The 10,079-nt window shown below is 38.4% G+C and overlaps 1 long non-coding RNA gene across 1 annotated transcript; it reads right to left on the reverse strand.

The window, feature by feature from the left end:
- Positions 1 to 9,037: 9,037 nt before the first annotated feature.
- Positions 9,038 to 9,821, reverse strand: LOC133829951 (uncharacterized). Its single transcript, XR_009891905.1, has 2 exons — positions 9,677 to 9,821; positions 9,038 to 9,315 (listed from the first exon to the last, which is right to left on the reverse strand). It is a non-coding gene; the product is annotated as an uncharacterized LOC133829951 (long non-coding RNA).
- Positions 9,822 to 10,079: the final 258 nt, after the last annotated feature.

Consider the following 10,079-nt stretch of genomic DNA (forward strand, 5'->3'; position numbering starts at 1 on the left):
GGTCTTAGTCTTATTGTTGCAGGTGCAAGAGAAAAGGTTGAAGAAGAAGTTGAGGAAATCTGGCTGGGTTTTGAAGATCAGAGAGGAAGCAAAAGCTTGGATCGGACAATAACTGAAGGGATTTCAGTCAGGTCTTTGAAGGGAGTTCAAAGAGAGTGTTTTGTCAAAGTTTGCTATTTTAGAATGATTTATTTTCACTGTTCTTTTCTAATTCTTGATTTTGTTGTACAATCTAAATAGATACTTTACTTAAGATTGTACAAGTATTTTTAGCAATTTCTTGTATATTTTTAGATCTATGATAATCTTTCTTGAGTTAAGAAATTGATGTTACTTTTTTTTAATACTTACATTCATAGTGATTAAGTTTCTTTCGTTAACCACAAGTAATCTGAATTTGTCATTAAAGTAGCAAATCCAACTTCAAATTGGTATCAGAGCGTAGTTTCTAAGATCGATCTCTATCTGTTTGAAATTTTGTTTGGGTTTACTCGCTTTAGTGACTGTATCTTTGTGGATCTATGTCTCTGGTTAATTCATGATCTATCAATCCTTTTTCTTGTTGTATCTGGGTGTCTGTTTTTGTTGTGTGCAGATTCAAAAATGGATATGTTCAGAGAAGAGGGATCTTCTTCAAGGCCTCCTATGTTAGAAGGCTCAAATTACCCATACTGGATGACCAAGATGAGGGCGTTTGTGAGAGCTGTAGATGAAAGAGTATGGATGGCAGTGGAGAATGGGTGGAAGGCCCCAAGTGTTACTGAAAATCGAGTTGAAATAGTCAAGCCGATGAGTGAATGGTCTGAAACTGAGATTGAGAAGACAAATTTCAACTCCAAAGCTCTTCATGCTGTCTTCAATGCAGTCTCTACAAACCAGATGAAAGTCATAGCCAACTGTGAAATTGCTAAAGACGCTTGGGATAAATTGAAGACAAAGAGTGAAGGGACTTAAGCTGTCAAGAAAGCGAGATTAAGGGTTCTGGCTACTCAGTTCGAGAACTTGAATATGGGGGATGGAGAGACAGTAGCAGATTTTCATGCCAAATTGTGTGATATCTCGAACGAGTCCTATGCTCTCAGAAAGACATACTCCAATACGAAGTTGGTCAGGAAAGTTCTTGTTGTCTTGCAAAGAGCTTTTAAAGCAAAAGTTACTTCTATTGAAGAGGTTCATGATGTAGAGGAACTGGATCTTAATGAGCTGATAGGTTCCTTACAAAACTATGAGATGACCTTAAAAAGGTGAGGCAAAGAGAAGAAAGAAAATGAAAGGGATAAGGGAAACATTAGCCTTGCATTTGTTCACAAAGAAGATGTGGAGAAGAGTGATGTATGACTAAAGATAAGGTGGCCTTTCTTACAAAAAACTATGCAAAGTTCTTGAAAAAGAACATGAGAAGAAGTAACCTTGGTGGAAACGAGAATTTCTTCAAGAAAAATGTGCCCTTTAATCAAAGATCTCTGATTAAAGCTGAGTGTGCCAATACTCTAAAAAAGTAGAAGGCTATGGCAGTAACTTGGAGTGACAGTGACGAGGATAAAGATGAAACTTGTAGTGAATACTCAGATCAAGAGAAATGTGTGGTAGCATTTATGGCTTCATCTAATCGGAAAAATAAAAGTGAGAATGAAGAGTCCAGTGAGTCTGATACAGAAAGCCTGGATCTAAAAACTGCTTATGAACAGATGTATGAGCAATGGGTGAGTATGATTAAGAAGGTAAAACAAGTTGAAGGAATAAATCAGGAATTAATTCTTGTTAACAAAATCCTTGAAGGAAAAGTAAAAAGGCTATTGAGGGAAATCGAAGATAAGAATGTCCAGTTGTAGGCCTTAAGATTTAAAGTTCTAAAAGTTAAAAAACCTAGAGAAGAATCTGGAGTGGAAGGTTCTCGAAGCAAGGTAAGGCTATTAAAGGAGACTCTTATTGATGGTCCCTCTACTTCCAAAGATTTTCGTTCAAGTGCAATTCAATCTGTAAATTTTCAGTCTCAAGAAGATGAATACTGGAGTAGACCAAATAGTTTAAAAAGTCCCACTAGTGGAAGGTTTGTCACAGTCTGTCATTTCTGCAATAAGCGTGATCATATTCGCCCAAAGTGCTTTAAGTTGCAATCTTATCTTCAAAAGATAGTTGATGTTAGGGATTGAAGTCTTCAGAGAAGGTTCCTTTTGTACCTTTTGATATTTTTCCTAAAGAAAGTCCAGTGGACCCAAAATCATGTGTGGCTCATATCTCTTTATCTGCATTTAAGGACAACCAGTGGTATTTTGATAGTGGTTGTTCACGTCATATGACTGAAAACCAACACTTGTTGATCAACTACAAAGAAAGGATTGAAGGTGTTGTGACATTTGGTGATGGGAGCAAAGGAGCTATACAAGGAAGAGGTGAGCTTGTTTTGAAGAATCTTCCATCTTTAAAGAATGTTTTGTATGTCGAGGGGTCGAAAGCGAGCTTGATTAGTATAAGTCAGCTGTTGTTCTGTAGTTTCATCTGATGGAAATACAGTCTTGACAGGTTAGAGATCCAATGATAACTGCTACAAGCTAGACAATGATGTTATGTGTCTGAGAATTATACTTGAAAAATTAGAGTTATGGCATCATAGAATGGGTCATTTGAACTACAGAGATCTCTAGAAACTGATCAAGCTCAAGGCAGTTAGGGGAGTTCCAGAATTTAAAGTTAGTCGAGAAAAGGTTTGTGGACCATGTCAGTTAGGGAAACAAACTAGAGCAACTCATCCACAGTTAAGTTTCTGCAAACCTCATGAGTGTTGGAACTTCTACATGTGGACTTGATGGGACCCATGCATACTGAGAGTATAAGTGGGAAAAGATATGTCATGGTCTGTGTAGATGACTATTCCAGATTCTCTTGGGTCAATTTTATAAGGGAAAAGTCTGATACATTTGGAGTATTTTCTGCCCTTGTTCTTAACCTTCAAAATGAAAAACTTCAAAAGATTATGAAAGTCTACAGGGTGAGGAGTGATTACACAAAATAATTTGAGAATAATCTTTTTGCTGAGTTTTGTGATCATCTCGATATAGCTCATGAGTTCTCTGCTCCTAAAAAACCTCAAGAAAATGGTGTAGTTAAGAGAAAAAACAAAACTTTCATGGAAATGGCTCGAGTCATGTTAAGTGGAAAGAAGGTTGCCACTCATTTTTGGGCTGAAGCTGTGAATACAACTTGTTATATTAGCAACCGAGTTCATCTTAGAACAGGAACAACTCAGACAACTTATGAGATTTGGAAGGGTAAAACTCCCAATCTAGCTCACTTATATATTTTTGGATGTACGTGCTATATACTGAATGATAGAGAGCATCTCACCACATTTGAGCCTAGAAGTGATGAAGGAATGTTTCTAGGTTATGCAGTAAACATAGAGCCTATTGAGTTTTCAACAAGCGCACTCGTACAATCATGGAATCTGTAAATGTGAGATTTGATGAATCGGAGGATAAAGAACAGACTAGTAAAGATGAGGATCCTCATGTTTTATCTGTAATGCCCCAAATTTCCTAATAAGGTTTAGGACCTTGATTAGGAGGCCGGGAGGGCCATAATTGATTTATTATAGTATTTAATGATTATATGCATGTTTACGTGAATTATATTATTATATGATGGTGAATGCATGCATATGGGCTCATATGTTAATTATGAGGGTATTTTAGTAATTTGGCCGCTGTGGGTGTAATTGTGTATCTTGGGTGCATGATTGTGATTAATTAATATAGCCACATTATAAGGTGAATTGGTTCGAGCTATTCGACATGAGACGATCATGAGCTGCTAGTGTTCGGTCTAGTCATAACGGGTTTAAGTCTGGGGCTCGGGGTGAGTCTCGGGGTGAATTTAATGATTAGAGCATTACCGGGAATTAAAGGGTAATGGGATATGGATTATTGGTGTTTGAGGTTATTGGGAATAGCGGGAATTGGAGGGTGTTAACTGTGATTAATGAAATAGGTGCGAAAGGGCGGTTTTTCCCTTGGTGGCTGTTAAGGTTTTATTTTAGACCTAAGGGTATTTAGGTCTTTTTACCCTAAGAGATATATATCAGCCCTTAAGGCTATAGAAGAGTAACAAAAACAGAGTCTCTCCTCCTTCTCTCCCGATAGATTTTCTTCCTCTTTTTTCTTTGGATTTTCAAGCTCAGTTTGAGGAATTAAGCCAAGGAACCAAGCTTAGCCAAGCTAGGGTTATGCTCCACCATTGAAGAGGGTGTGTTTCTGGGATTAAGGTGAGTTTCTAGCCACTAGAACTCTTGATTTTGCTCTGTTTTCTAAGTTAAGCTTCAGCTGGTTTTTGGGTTGGAAACTTGGGAATTGGTTGGAGTTTTGGCTAAGGTTCTTGGGGTTGTGGTCCCTAGGACATGTGGAGATGGTATTTGGGTTCATTTGGGAGTTAATTTGATGTTTGGAAGCTTTTGGATTGGGTTAGAAATGGTAGAGTCGAAAGAAGGAAAATCTGGGAATTGGCTGGCTGAAGGTAGCGCTACAGCGCCCAGTGTAGGGCGCTACAACGCTACCTGCAGGAAGGTTGGGCGGTTTGTGGTTCTGCCTTGAGTGCTGGGGCGCTAGAAGGGCAGCGCTATAGCGCTACCCTGTTTCCTCATAACCCTATTTTGGGTGTTTTTAAGGGTTTTTGGCTTGGGGTTTCAATCCTTAAGGCCCGGGATCGAATCTACTCACTATGTGGGCATGTTTCGAGGTCCCGAGAATGGGGTTTAGGTTAAGACCCTATCTTTGGTAATTTTCATTAATTGGAGATTATTTGGTTATGACTAGGTGACCGCTAAAGGACTAAAAGTTGATCGTTCTCAAGGGTCGTTCTTTTAATCGTTCTAGCTCGACTTTGAGGTAAGAAAACTGCACCCTGTGTATTTGTGACATGCATGGCTATTATTGATGCATGTCGGTTGATTATTATGTATGACATGCATGGCTGTTCTTGATGCATGTTGGTTGACTATTAAACGTGACATGCATGGCTGTTAATGGTGCATGTTGGATTTGTGGATATATTGCATATGATGCATAAGAAACATGTGATTAGGACATGCTTGGTATACTGGGTGTGATATCGTTCAGAGCTTGGGCCTCTGTGTTAATGCATAGTCCTGTTGAGTAAGCATGCTGAATACCTTGTTTATAGATATTGGATATGTGATGTATGTTTGGTGGCATGGCTTACCTGTGTATGGCGCTGACTTATTAGTCAGAATCGACAATGGTGTCAGGTCCGTCTGTGAAGCTGTGACTTATTAGTTAAGTTCACCACGGGCTGAGTGCTGGTCGTGTTTTACCGACCCAAGGGTCAGAAGTGGCAGTGTGTTGTGAACGCCGGGCTAAATAAAGATTGGATCCAATCGAGGTCAGCATTGAATGACTCATATGGGGTATTAATGCTGGACCAACCAGAAGGTCAATGAGAATTATAAGCGCTTGCCTGGTCTATGAACAGATGTTTATGGCCAAGGTATATGACCCCGGTGACTGTTTGTCACACGGCCAAGGGACGCTGTCCATGGCACGACTCTAGAGTCGGGAGGAAGGTTATGTTGGTGACCATTCACCATGCACCTGTCCTAATCAAACTTATGAAAGGATCACTTATCAGTTAAGCCCTGGTGACCCTATCGTCACATGGCTAGAAGGAGCGATGCTCATTATTGTGACTTTTGGCTATTGTCACCTATTTGCTTGGACTGATAGTCCTGGATGGTTATTATGATCGTTGTTGATATTATATCATGCTTTATTGTGTTTTCTTGCTGGGCTTTGGCTCACGGGTGCTACGTGGTGCAGGTAAAGGCAAGAGGAAGCTGGACCATCCTTGAGTTGGAGAGTTTAGGTGATGATGTGTACATATGCGGCTGCTCGTCCGCCACGGCCGAGGTTTAAAGTGGAACTAGGGTTGAACCCCGTTTTGCCGCTTAGAACGACCTGTTGTAAATATTTTTCTGTAATAAACTCTGAAACTTTATTTTCGGGATCCCAATATATATACTAAACGTTCTAGTGAAACGTTACATCTTAACCAAAATGTTTAAACTCTAAACCGCTAATCATACTTAGTTACACGTTTTGGCCAAATGACTCGATTAGCGAGATTAGCACTGTTTACAAGGCACACCGTAACGGTCCCTGGAGTTTGGGGCGTTACATTATCTATTCCACTAGTTGTTCTCACTGAGCCTGTTATTGAAGAAAATCAGTATTCTTCTCAGTCTTTGTAGCTTGTCATTTGTTGAGCTATAGGCATTGCTCATCAATTCTGTAGCCAAAGATTTCCCTATCTGGTGGATGGAAGGATCAGTGCGAGGAGGAGGAGGATGTGTAGTTGATCTAGAAAGAATGGGAGCTGGAGGGGCCTCGGGTCGAGCCCTTTTTCTTGGTTCCCCACTGCCTTCTCTAGGGTTTCTTCTGCTCGACTTCTTCTTGCTCGTTGGAGTGTCTACAGAAGCGTAGATATCGAAGGCGTCATCGGATGTCATGACTACAAAACAAAAACAAATGAGCAGATATGTCACAAAATAGTTTGGCACAATAAAGAAACAAACTAAAAATAAATTCTAAGTAGTATACTCGAACTATTATTACTGGTCGCTACATTCTCTAAAGAACTACTGCTGCACTCACTATCTGCCTCGAAGAAGTCCGAGCTAAAACTACTGGTCGTAAATTTAAAGTTGCCATCCCTATCAAATAAATGATAAGGGATAGGCAGTTTATTTATGAGTGAGAAATCTATACCGTTCTCGTCGAAAGATTCGAGTATGAGACCAATATATTCTGGTAGTTTTTGTTTTCCCTTCCCATGATGGGGAGGGGTATTAGTTGCTCGAGTGTTGGGGGTAGGTTCTCGAATGGTCACTCCCGTTGGTCGGCGCCTCTGGGGTTGTGACACATCTTGTTGCTGCTCGGGGTTTTCTTGTCCTTCAGTGCCCTCTCCAGTGGTACTCCCCGCGATGGATTCCATCACTTCCTGGTAAGGTTCTAAAAGTCTGACCAGCCTTAAGTTGCTCTCCATGACCAGCTCCTTGACACTTTTTTCTATATTCGTCATGCTAGCCAGGGTTGTGGCTCTTATCTCCATTTCTGAAGTGGGGTCTGGTCGGTGCCATGGACTCAGATACAGCACAAAACAACTAAGGACAAGGAAAGATGAAAAATAATTGGATAAATGTCGATCAGAGATTAAAAGTTTACCTCCTCCTGGGAAGGCCATGTTGTTTGCAACTAAGTCGGTCATGAGGAAGTACTCTTGGAAGTACCTTCCTACATTGGACTTATGAGTAATGTCACTCAAGAATGTGCGAGCAGATTCCTGGTGGTAGAAATGAAAGAACCCCATGTTGTTCTGATTGGGGTTGGATTTGTGATATCTAAGAAGAGCAAAGGGGAAGTAAGAATCTACGACCGATAGATAGAAGAAAGAGAAAAGCAAGGATAATGTTGCTTGTGTATAAAAGTTAAGTTTTTATACGACCAGTAGCATCCTGATAAAAATACAATGAACATGCAAGCAAGTTGAAAATACAGATCAAAAAGTGAACATGAAATTTTTTTTCGGAAAAAATTTTCAACTCCGAAAACAGACGGGAAAAACCCAATTTTTCCGAAATACTCAAAATCGAATTTTCACTTTGATTTTGGACCCAAAATCGGTGTACCTATACCCCATATTCCTTCTAAGCATTGTTCTTTATGATATATTACCTAAAATCTCTATTCTAGCATAGTTGTTTTATGTTTTTTTTTTCCCCTAAACCCAATTACCCAAAAAAATTCTCAAGAACAGTAGAAACTCAGTAACAAAAACTTGTGAATCAGGACCAGAAGACATTAAAATTGCTACAAAGATAAGAGGATGGGTTCAAAAACTTACTTGGAGTACGAGTTGTAGGAGAAATCACGAAAGTTTTGCTTGGAGTTGCTCGAAGACATCTCGAGTCGCACTGGAGTCTCTGGGTTTTCTTGAAGGTTTTTCTAAATATTCTTGGAGAGAGAAGGTTCGGGTAATAAATGAAAAAAGGTGAAGAGGTTTATATTTATACTGCTCAAGGAAATAATGGAAGGTAATGGTGGGAATAGGGTTTCGATGCATGGGGAATCGTAATAACCGTCAAAACGTTTCTGGGAAACTGTAAACATCATGATTACTTGCCTTTTCAAAAAAATAATTACTAACGGATGTGATAGGTCAGATGGATTGTTGGTCGTGTAAGTTTATTAAATGTTGATCGCATTAAAATAAACTTAGGGGGCAAATGTTTACCCGAAAAATATTTGCTTGATGACGTGGCACAATAGGGACATACGTGGATAGCACGTGACTATTTAGTGATGATAGTCTAGTCGACCAACGACTAGGATAGCAAGCTGCTTGATGGATTCAAGAAAGATGTTGAACAGTACGACAGAAGATATGCTGATATATGCGACCAGGTCTGATTATAGTAACGAAGCCAGAGTTCAAATACAGTTATAAGTCGGATGTTTCTAAGATATTTGACCCTCTTTATGTGGAACTATTATGAATTATGTTATTATTCAAATATGTTTATGTTCAAAGTTTAAACACGGCCCATCAACCCATATGTACATCCTTGAACCTATAAGTAGGACTCATGGGATTCATTTGGGGAAGGCAGTATTTTGTATTCAGAAAGAGAACAAGTGTTTTTATACACAACTTTTGTATTCCACTTTGGAGCTTGTGAAACTTAGTGAACCCTAGTTTGTTGATCGCAGGTTTCAGAGTTTACATTAATAGAAACACTAAGTGGATGTAGGTTATTATCAATCTCTGGGGCCAAACCACTATAAAATCTTCGTGTTGTTTAGTTTTTGCATTCAGCTAACTAATTCTTATCGTTTTTAGTGACTTTGTGTCGTTGGCTAAATCATTCAGTCAACAAATGACAACTTATTTATCAATACAAAATTCTAAATAATAACAAAACAATCCCATGAATATCATGTGATTAAAATGTAAAAAAACCACATAAAAATTAATAACCTCCAACAAATATTTTTCATTCAAATACTCAAGTCTAATTATTACAAATGTCTCCAACAAACAAGGATTGACCTTAAATGCAGTAATCTATAGTACTATTCCAAAAGACAATGGATGAACATGTTTTGAACTTGTATTGTTTCCCCTCCTACTAAATAGGAAATATATACAAGAAAGATACACAAGTCATAGTTGCTAAATAATGGCAGTCTTCACTCGCTCTTCCTAACTCAAGAGTCAACGAAGTTTGAAAGGAACCACTTCAAATACCTGCTAGAAATAAAACCATTGTAAATGTACATCCAATATTTAATACTAATACTTTAGTGGAAACACAATATTGTCACTAATACTTCTTTAATAACAATCCAACAATGTCTAAACTTACTATCACTTTAGCACAAGTCCACAAAATCATTCTCACATAACTTTGGTGAGTGATTTCATCACTTCTTTCATTATTTCTTTTTCTTCTTTCTAGGCTGCCTTTCAATTCCATTAGGAATATAGATATGAAAGAAGATCATTTCTAAAGACGTGATAGCACAACAAGATAACATGGAATCAAAATGTTGATGTTGTAATAGTTAGTCCATAGAATGCAACATCACAATCTCAAACACAAACCAACCTCAAGCTCGCTAGTGTGGGATTAGCAAAGTCAACCAGTAAACGAAGGTCTAGACAGTCCATCTAGAAGACTGTGCACCATTCCATCATCTATCTTTTTTTGTTTTGAGACTAGAATTCCCTCCACAGAAGTCCTATCTTTTGAATAACTACAAAGATAGTAGCTAGCATTACTCTTCAATAAAACAAAACTAGATAAGGTGTCAATTCTTTTTCTTTTTATTTTTTGCAAAACTTTTCACAAAATTGAAATTAACTTAATGTGTGGCAACTAATATTTCAAGAATACATAGAATGCTCAACAAAAGATATTAAAAAATGCCCACATACAAAACATGTACCACTTCATACATCTGTGCTATATTTTTTTTGGAAAAGTCAAAAGATGCCAAGACACCATAGAT

The sequence above is a fragment of the Humulus lupulus genome, chromosome 4, assembly GCF_963169125.1.
Source record: "Humulus lupulus chromosome 4, drHumLupu1.1, whole genome shotgun sequence".
Classification (NCBI taxonomy): Eukaryota; Viridiplantae; Streptophyta; class Magnoliopsida; order Rosales; family Cannabaceae; genus Humulus; species Humulus lupulus.